This window comes from Zootoca vivipara, chromosome 6, assembly GCF_965207765.1.
Source record: "Zootoca vivipara chromosome 6, rZooViv2.hap1.1, whole genome shotgun sequence".
In the NCBI taxonomy this organism is placed as follows: domain Eukaryota; kingdom Metazoa; phylum Chordata; class Lepidosauria; order Squamata; family Lacertidae; genus Zootoca; species Zootoca vivipara.
In genome coordinates, this window is record NC_142589.1 from 67,132,822 (window position 1) to 67,143,620 (window position 10,799).

The window sequence follows — 10,799 nt, forward strand, 5'->3', positions numbered from 1 at the left end:
TGTTCTAAAGGTTTCCCATAACCTCCTGTGTTCTAAGTGCCTGGCAGCTACTCTAAAGCAACGCCTATTTCAGCTCAAGGAGGCAGCCACAAAGCACTTCACTCCTTCCCCCCCCCCCCATCTTGGTGCTGCCAGCAAAGCGCTCTGTGCTTCTGGATAAATGAATACATTCATTTCGGCGCCTTTCTTGCAAGCCCTTTGGGAGGCCTTGGAAAGGATAGGCAAATATTGTTTTAAACTTTGCATAAGTAGAAGTGGATTTCCTAGCCTGGCAAACATCAAATGACCCAGCTTCATGTTAATATATATTCGCTGGGACTTGCTGGAGTGTTTCCTTTCCTAGCTTTTAAGTGGGCTCGCTTGTCATGCTTGCATCTAGTCCTTTGCTCCATCACTAAAGAGACGACATAGAGTAAAATTAGTTGCGCTTCAAGGTAAGGAGACCGCTTACGCATTGTCAAAAAGGAGGGCAGCGATCTGCATAGAAGTTGCATATGCCAATCTGTATGCAGCATAGATATAAATTTAGAAATAATTACTGTACTGTGATTTAAAAAGAAATCCAATGCATCTCACTGTACTAGGGGAAATTGTGACCCATATACCTGCTGAATCTGCTATCCATGTGCCCACTGCTGACAGGCACGTTTGAGGCCCCTACTTTGCCTTCTTGGGGTTTTTAAAGTTTCAGCTGACCTTAAATAAAGGATGCCTTCAAAAAGAGGACTGTCCTATGTAACAGACACATAGCCTCCCTGCTGCATTATGCTATGAATGGATGTTCTTAACCTGGAGAGTCTTCATTATTGTCAAGAGTCCTGTACCCAATACAGTGGAACCTCGGTTTATGAACACCTCGGTTTCCGAATTTTCGGTTTACGAACGCCATGGACCCAACTGGAACGGATTAATTCACTTTCCATTACTTTCAATGGAAAAGTTCACTTCAGTTTATGAACAAACTTCCGGAACCAATTACACCCATGCTTCGGGTTAAGTACGCTTCAGGTTGAGTACTCCATGGACCTGTACAGGGGCGTAGCCAGGATCAAAACTAGGGGGGGGGGGCAAGCCATGGTCGTTCAGGGGCGGGGCCAAGGCACGGAAGGGGAGGGGCCACAAAGTGGGCGGGGCTAAAGGGCCAGCGGGCCTGATGACATCGTGGCGGTGGCAGCAGCGGCCACCTTGTGCTTCTGGGGCTGGTAGCGTTGGCGGCTACCCTGCTTGGCTGGAGAGGACGGGAGGGTCGGGCAGGCGAGAGGGGGTGGCAGGGCGGGCGAGGGCGAGGCAAGACACGGGCGCAGCCACGACGGCTCCGAGGCGTTGCTGCATATCAGCATAATATTTCAACCATGGTTCAAGCCCCACCTTAGGAAAAAAATCCTGCATTGCAGGGGGTTGGACTAGATGACCCTTGTGGTCCCTTCCGACTACAATTCTATGATTCTATTGATATATTACCATAGCATATGCATCATTCTGCTTTCTTGAATTGTCCTACTCATAGGCATAGCATCCAACTCCTAGAGGCCTAGGTGCCCCCCCCCAATTACTGGTAAATACCGTATTTGAAAGAGTCATCCCCCCATGTTGATGGGCTTTCTATGTGGGGCTTATCTGCCCCCCCCCCCGTATTTTATTAAGGATGGAAGAGGGAGGGAAGGGAGGAAGAAATAGAGAGAGAGATAACTCATATTTGTGGGTGTCTCTGGATGACGCTGTGATGCTGGAACTCTGCAGCAAGAGGACAGGAGGGTCGGGCAGGCGAGAGGGGGTGGAAGGGCGGGCGAGGGCGGGGCAAGGCATGGCCGCAGCCACGACGGCTCCGAGGCGTTGCTGCATATCAGCATAATATTTCAACCATGGTTCAAGCCCCACCTTAGGAAAAAAATCCTGCATTGCAGCGGGTTGGACTAGATGACCCTTGTGGTCCCTTCCGACTACAATTCTACGATTCTATTGATATATTACCATACCATATGCATCGTTCTGCTTTCTTGAATTGTCCTACTCCTAGGCATAGCAGCCAACTCCTAGAGGCCTAGGTGCCTCTCCCCCCCCCCCAATTACTGGTAAATACCGTATTTGAAAGAGTCATCCCCCCATGTTGATGGGCTTTCTATGTGGGGCTTATCTGCCCCCCCCCCGTATTTTATTAAGGATGGAAGGGGGAGGGAAGGAAGGAAGAAATAGAGAGAGGGATAACTCATATTTGTGGGTGCCTCTGGGTGACGCTGTGATGCTGGAACTCTGCATGTACAGGAGCCTTGTAAGCAGCTTTCTCTCTGCTTGATTTACAGCAGGCACGTCCAACAGGTAGATTGTGATCTACCAGTAGATCACTGGATGTCTGTGGTAGATCACTGGTAGGTCACTGGCACCCCTAAAAAAAGCTCACCCAAAATTTTCCTCCTCCATCAAAAAAGTTGAACTATGACCTGAAGCCCTAAACAAAAATGGGCCTCCCTCCCTCCTAAAAGAAGCTCAACAAGTTTGACCTAAACCCCAAAAAACAGGGCTTCCCTTCCTTTAAAAAAACTCAACAGCTTTGACCTGAACCCCCCAAAAGGGGGTAGATCACCCCCAGTTTTAAACTCTGAGTAGATCAGAGTCTCTTGGGAGGTGGCCACCCCTGATTTACAGTATACAGATGCAGGAGGAGGGGCAGACTGGAACACCAATGCTTTTTATAAACATCACTGTGTCTGTCAAAGCTACAGCCCCCCCTTTCTTATTCACTTCTTTTTAGCCTTGCAGAGCCACCTTAGTCAAATTGAATCCTCTGAGTCTGCACCCTCATTAAATCGCCAATAGAACTCTTAATGCTCCTGAATGCTCATTAACAACTCCCACTTAAGAGCAATAGGGTGAAATGGTCAGCTATCGAATCTTGCCTGGGGATATATGCTCCATTGTCTTAACTGCTTAACTACTGGTAGCCACTTTGCTTTATTTATTTGATGTGTTTTTGTTACTGCTGTGTCCCCCCACCCCAGCAAGCGGAGACTTAGCTGCTCTTGCTAAAGCAAAGCCCTTTCCACTTCAGTTTTTGGAGGGGAAAAGTGCTGGTTATGGTCTGTAAAATACATTAATTTTTTTGCTTCTAGGGGGGGCAGTTGCCACCTCCTGCCCCCCCTGCCTACGCCCATGGACCCGTATGGAATGGATTAATCCACTTTCCAATACTTTCAATGGGAAAGTTCGCTTCAGTTTATGAACGCTTCAGTTTAAGTACTCCACAGACCGTCTGGAACAGATTAATCCACTTTCCATTACTTTCTACACTTGATCTTAGCCAAAAGGCCGAGAAGCGATCCACTTTCCATTACTTTCAATGGGAAAGTTTGCTTCAGTTTATGAACGCTTCAGTTTATGAACAGACTTCCGGAACCAATTGTGTTCATAAACCGAGGTACCACTGTAGTTCATTGGCTCCCGCTGTGTCTAGGCAGCATGTGGCTTCATTGGCCAAATACATGATTGATTGGCTTGATGGTCTTTTCAGGGATGATGATAATAATAATAATAATAATAATAATAATAATAATAATAATAATTTATTATTTATACCCCACCCATGTAGCTGGGTTTCCCCAGCCACTCTGGGCGGTTTCCAACAGAAAAATAAAATAAAATAATTGATTAAACATTAAAAGCCTCCCTAAACAGGGCTGCCTTCAGATGTCCTCTAAAAATCTGGTAGTTATTTTTCTTTTTGACATCTGGTGGGAGGGCATTCCACAGGGTGGGTGCCACTACCGAGAAGGCCCTCTGCCTGGTTCCCTGTAACTTGGCTTCTCGCATCGAGGGAACCGCCAGAAGGCCCTCGGCACTGGACCTCAGTGTACGGGCAGAATGATGAAGGTGGAGACGCTCCTTCAGGTATACTGGACCAAGGCCATTTAGGGCTTTAAAGGTCAGCACAAACACTTTGAATTGTGCTTGGAAACGTACTGAGATGCTGTGGACATGTATGCTGCTTTTATATTTTCTGTTTGGGGTTTTCCTTCTCTCCTTCCAAGTTAATCACACATTGGATGCAACAGCCATTCCACCTGCTTACCTCCCCCACCCATGCCCCAACCGATGTAATTACCATATATTATATTTTTTATTTATTAACATTTATATTTATTATTATCAGTAAAAACAATTCAAAACAGTTATTTAAAAATTCAAAAAATAACACCATTGCTAAGCTAAAAATATATTTAAACACATGCAAACATTCTACATATCTGGAGAGGCTTGTCTAAACAGAAACATTTTAAGCTGGCTCCGAAAAGTACACAGTGAAGACTCCTGTCTGAAGGGAATTCCAAAATGTGGGTGCTGCCAGGGCCAGATTTAGGTTTGATGAGGCCCTAAGCTACTGAAGGTCATGGGGCGCTTTATATGTCCAGCTGTCCTTTGTCAACAACAAATTGTCACTGTTTTTTGTGTTGAATATATGCTATATGGTTGAATATATGCTATATGGTAATTTATGGACCTAATTGGTATCTAAAGCCATTTGCTGTATGTAGGTTTTATTTTATTTGTGTGTGTTTTTATCTTATATTTTGAAAAATGTACATCCAGTTTCTTTTTTCCTTTATTTTTTTTTTGTTATAGCTTGTTTAGCTTATACGTAAATCCAGCACTGGGTGCTGCCACATTCGATTTCTTACAAATGTGGCGTATAGGATTCAGTGTAGAGCAGCCTAGGCCAACCTAATACACACCAGATTATTTGGACTCCAGGTGGCCATGCAATTGTCACCTGATGCTCTTCTCCGTGTGCCCCTTCCATGGAAGTTCTGGAAAGTGGCAACGCAAGGGCAGAGTTTTTCAATGGTGGCTCCCCACTCATGGAATGCTCTCTCCAGGGAAGCAAACTAGGCAGCATCTTTATCTGTTTTAAAATGTGAAGCAAAAACTTCCCTTTCCCCCTTGGGCTTTTGGCCCTCAATTTGGAGGGTTTCTGGTATTTTTCGCCTCTTTTAATGTGGCATGATCTGTAAAAAGCTGCCTTTTAACTGTATAGCTGTTTTTAAATTGTGATTGGTTGCTTTATACTTGGTTTTAGTGTTTTACTGTTTTTGTAAGTGGCTTTCGGTCACTTTCGTGAAGAAAGAAACATACCAGTGATTGTGATCATAATGTTGGCAGTGGCTGATGGGAGTTGTAGTCCAAAACACCTGGAGGGCACCAGGTTGGGAAAAGCTGGCGTGTAAGATTTTCTGCTCATCTTATTTTTATTCTTCTCCCATCCTAAATACAAAAAAACAAAGACCAGTACAGAGCAAAAAAAAACAAAAAACCCACACCAAATAAATCCTAATGACAATATTAGAAGAACATTGAATACAGGAAAGAGTGAAAGAGCTGGAACAATAGATCACCCAATCTACTGAGGACAAGGCAAGAAGCTTTTATCTAATTTTAGTTTCATAATAACGGGAGGCTGATTCAGGCAAGGCTAGTCAAAGACATTTTGGTGCCTGAGAATGAATAAGATGAATTGGAGCGGTGAAAGGGGAAGCTGCAGCTTCCTGGAGGTGATTCACTGCTTTGGAGAAGTTCATCTGTCCATAGATCGTGCTGCTTCCAGTCATATCACAGCTTCCAGAATGAACTGCAATTAGCTCTCAGCTGTGAGTCAAATCAGCCTCCACAAAACGTCATCAAAGGGAGCAGACAGTTCAATGAAGCTTATGGACTCACTGCATTTCTATCCTGCCTTTCCTCCGTGGAGCTGAAGGTCCTCCCCTTCGTTTTACCCTCACCACAACCCTGTGAGGTAGATCAGAGAGAGTGACTGGCCCAAGGTCACTCACTCTGTGAGTTTCAAAGTCGAGTGGAGATTTGAACACTGGCCTCCCAAATCCTAGTCTAACCGCTATAGCAGCGTTTCTCAACCGGTGTTCCGCGGCACACTACTGTGCCGCGAGACGCTGGCTGGTGTGCCGCGACGAGAAGGGCGATTTGCATTGTCACGTCGCTGACCCGCCGGAAAGGAAGCCGGCCGGGTCACAACGTGAGGCGAGCGCCCGTGTTGTGACCCGGCCGGCTTCCTTTCCGGCGGGTCAGTGTTGCTTATTGGCGGCCGCCAGGCACGTGACAATGCAAATCGCCCTTCCCGCCCCACGTCGCGGCAAAATTTAGAGTCGGCATCCAGCCGGAGGCCAGAGAGGGCGCCGCCGCCTGGGAAGAGGAGGCAGGCGGGGAAGGCTGCGCAGGGCTTCCCTTTGCCGGGCCAGAGCGGCGGCGGCTGCCTGGGGCGGGTGGGAGGGAGGCGGCGGCAGCTGCGCGCCCGTGTCTGCCCACCTGGGGTCTGTGCGTGCCGTCTAACGTGTCCCCGCTCGCTCCGCAGGCTCTGCGCCTGGTGGGTCCACCTGGCTACCGCGCAGCAGTTCTTCAGTGGCATGCTTTACGTCTCCCCTCCAAACTAAACGAAATATAGGGCAGCACAGAGTTGGTGTGCCGCAGGATTTTTTTTTCATAGAACAAGTGTGCCGTGGCCCAAAAAAGGTTGAGAAACACTGCGCTATAGCACACCAGCTGAACCTCTGGCTTATCATGATTTTGGGATGAACCATGTGGCCAAACTTGACATCACTGACTTCCTTTTCTCTTTTTTTCTTTTTTGTTTAAAAAGGGCAAGACCACTTTTGGGTGGGCAGCAATGCAGTCAATCTTATGTGGATTCCATAATCTGTGACCCAATCAACAACCGGGTGAAACCACGCAGTCCTGCTAGTGGGAAGAGAGCAGGGGTCTCCAAACAACTGCCGGCACCCTTAACAAACAACATTCCCCAGGATTCTTTGGGAGAAGCCAGGACTTTTTTAAAAGTGGCATTAATAAAATAGACAGGAGAGAACATTCCACAGTCTGCAAGAAGGGTCCAGACCCTCCAAGTGTCCCTAATTTCCAGGGACAGCCCTGGATTTACAGAAGCCATCCCAAAGTCTGATTTAATCCTGGAATGTCCCACTTTTCCTTGGGATGTCCCTATTTTCATCAGAGAAATGTTGGGAGGGCATAGAGTGATGTAACCCCCGAGCCAAGGAGATAAGTAACTATACAACTTTCGGAAGACATCTGAAGCCCCCCCCCCTATATAGGGAAGTTTTCGGTGTTTTATTATATTTTTATATATGTTGGAAGCCACCCAGAGTGGCTGGGGCAACCCAGTCAGATGGATAGGGCATTAATAATAATAATAATAATAATAATAATAATAATAATAATATTGAATAGGAAGTCCCTATTCCGCTCGCATCCCGGGGCAAAGTTCACAACAAGGGGCATCTACTTCTGGGTTAGCAGAGTTCGTAACCCGCAGCGTTTGCAAGGGGGACATTCTGGGATCAAATCAGAAACCGGGATGGCTTCTCTAAATCAGGGACGTCCCACAGAGAAGCAGCGATGGCAGGTTCAGGCAAGATCTTGTGAGAGCCCCGAAATTACACAGAGGCCTTGCATGACCTTCCCAAGACACTGATAAGTAACCGTATATAGGGCAGCACCTTCCCATTTTGCCTCAGGCAGTGAAATAGGACAGGCCACCCCTGTCTATACTTCTAGAGCCAAAAGTACCAGAGAGTTCTTAATAAGAATCCCTTCCCCTGATCCACACTGAGGCAACTGGCCTAATAGGCTGCCATCGGGTGACGAAACAGAGTCTCATAGAAGTTTCCTTTGAACGAAATCAGAAGTGAATACTTTCTGGAATAGCCATCAAACTCATCCCACTCGTGACGAAAACACGTGTGATCAAACCACTTTCTGACACTCACGTTTATCACGAGAGAGAACGTGTGCAATCGCTGAATCTGGGCCTTCCCGTTTTTCTTCAAGGTGATTTGTGGAGAGACAGGATTGGGAAGAATATTTCTCACAGGATGGGTGCGTTCGACTGTAATTGCAGGGTCCATATGACTTTCTGTCAGGGATCCAAACCGCTGCCTTTGCTCAACGCCATCCCAGTAATGATGTCTGCCTGTCTCCCCAAGGGCTGAAATATTTGTGGCATGACAGAGCCAAACTCAACCTTTGGACCTAAACAAGCAGGTGAGGATCGGCAGCTTTTTGGGGAAAGCTGTTCAGACAGGCCCTTTTACACCATGGTCTTCTTCAAATAGCCAGAGGTGCGGTTAGGTAATGTTTGACTCTGGATTTAAGGATAGGAGCTGAGGGGTGATGGGCAAGGCACAGGGTTAGACAATGAAGTGTATTACTTTACCTAAAGAGGTGCTAAGCCAGCCCTGTTGTATTAGGGGGGCTTCCTGCTCATTCTGCTGAGTGGACCCCCCTGGTGCCTGCCCCAAAGTCTTGCCCTGATGCCACCTCCTCTGGTCACTCTGTTGTCCTAGGCATGGAGAATCTTAAATGTTCACCCCTCAACTATTTTAATCTTTGATTACCTTTTTAAATGTTGCAATTGTAATCCATTGCACAACTTGGATGCGTGATTGGCATGGTCAGTTTGTTTATGTCAGAGAAGATGATGCATTTGAGGGCATGGATCTGATAGCAATCACACACACAGGCAGGTTTTTTGTGGAATGGGCACTGTTTATAATATCGTTGTCTAGGGATGGATAAGCCAGTTTATTTCCACAATAATTTCACCCACAACCCTGTTCCATTTCTGCATGAATCAATTTTTTAATGCACACCTTATCTCAAATTACATATTGAAACGAGTGTTCTTTTCCTTTGATGCATTCAAACCACCAGGAACTGTGCTACAACTTTGAGAGAAGTGATGCTCCTCCAGGCAGTGATACAAGAAATGTGAAAACTAGGGGATAAGCAACTCCTTCTCCACACTGTAAAATGCGGGAGGCTCTAAACCACTGAGCCTCTTGGGCTTGCCAATCGGAAGGTTGGCGGTTCAAATCTGCGTGACGGGGTGAGCTCCCATTGCTCTGTCCCAGCTCCTGCCAACCTAGCAGTTTGAAAGTATATCAATGCAAGCAGATAAATAGGTACTGCTGTGGCGGGAAGGTAAATGGTGTTTCAGTGCTCTTTGGCATTCATCACAATGTTCCGTTGTGCCAGAAGCAGTTTAGTCATGCTGGCCACATGACCCAGAAAGCTGTCTGTGGACAAACGCCAGCTTCCTCGGCCTGAAGTGAGATGAGCGCCACAACCCCATAGTTGCCTTTGACTGGACTTAACCATCCAGGGGTCCTTTACATTTAAATGACATTTATCCCCTTTAACTGTCATGATTTCCTGGGAAATGACGTTTACCTCTCACAGAGCTACAGTTCCTAGCATCCTTAGCAAGCCACTGTTCCCAGGATACTTCGGTGGGAAGCCACGTCTGTTCAAGCGGAACTAGAATATTTTAAAACTATGGTGTGCATGTAACCTAAATTTCAATCCTCACACTGGCTCCAAAGGTGTGGAGTGGGACATTTTACAGTAGAATTTGCAAAGTCCCCATTCCTGAGGCATCCCTTAAAAAAATTCCCATGAATTGGAGGGAAACCCCCACCAATAGTAAACAGAATGTTGGCTGTGCACCTCAGGTCAGTGTGCATCACATGCCATGCCCCACAATAGCTAAATGTGACCTTCATCTTCAGAGGCACAACTTCATTTTAGACCAGTTGTTGGGGAACAGGAGCAAGAGCAGTCTGTTGCCTTTGTGCCCTACTTATGGGCTTCCCAGAGGCATTGGATTAGCTGCTGTGGGAAAGAAGATCCTGGATTAGATGGGGCTTTGATCTGATCCAGCTGATCCAGTTCTTACATTCCAATATAGCACTTTTAGGTACCTGAAACAGTACTATTATGTGTGTTTTATTTGCGACTAATTCAACCTCTTCCATCCCAGTTAGCCATGCACCTGCTGTTGATGGGATGCACAGATGGCCAATTAGTAATGTGCCTCAATTACTTGCTCAAATCCTCTCCCTACATTATATGTGCAAAGATTGTAAAATTATACTTCTTTGCTGTGGTCACATTGGCGGAGTTTCTCTGTTGTTTGGACAGGCTTCAGCTGATCAGTAGCTACTTTAAAATGCAAAGAAATTGTGGGAGGTTCAATCACAGATCTCCCACATCCCATCTCTTTGTGGTCGCAAGATCTCACTCGGATTGTTAGGTTATAATCTGGAAACTGATGTTGTTGTTTAGTCGTTTAGTCGTGTCCGACTCTTCGTGACCCCATGGACCATAGCACGCCAGGCACTCCTGTCTTGCACTGCCTCCCGCAGTTTGGTCAAACTCATGTTCGTAGCTTCGAGAACACTGTCCAACCATCTTGTCCTCTGTCGTCCCCTTCTCCTAGTGCCCTCAATCTTTCCCAACATCAGGGTCTTTTCCAAGGATTCTTCTCTTCTCATGAGGTGGCCAAAGTATTGGAGCCTCAGCTTCACGATCTGTCCTTCCAGGGAGCACTCAGGGCTGATTTCCTTAAGAATGGATAGGTTTGATCTTCTAGCAGTCCATGGGACTCTCAAGAGTCTCCTCCAGCACCATAATTCAAAAGCATCAATTCTTCGACGATCAGCCTTCTTTATGGTCCAGCTCTCACTTCCATACATCACTACTGGGAAAACCATAGCTTTAACTATACGGACCTTTGTCGGCAAAGTGATGTCTCTGCTTTTTAAGATGCTGTCTAGGTTTGTCATTGCTTTTCTCCCAAGAAGCAGGCGTCTTTTAATTTCGTGACTGCTGTCACCATCTGCAGTGATCAAGGAGCCCAAGAAAGTAAAATCTCTCACTGCCTCCATTTCTTCCCCTTCTATTTGCCAGGAGGTGATGGGACCAGTGGCCATGATCTTGGTTTT

At 46.5% G+C, this 10,799-nt stretch overlaps 1 long non-coding RNA gene across 1 annotated transcript; it reads left to right on the forward strand.

Annotated features, from left to right (window-relative positions):
- The first annotated feature begins 206 nt into the window (after positions 1 to 206).
- LOC148685386 (uncharacterized) lies at positions 207 to 8,680 on the forward strand. The gene is made up of 2 exons (XR_015950384.1): positions 207 to 434; positions 6,641 to 8,680. It is a non-coding gene; the product is annotated as an uncharacterized LOC148685386 (long non-coding RNA).
- Positions 8,681 to 10,799: the final 2,119 nt, after the last annotated feature.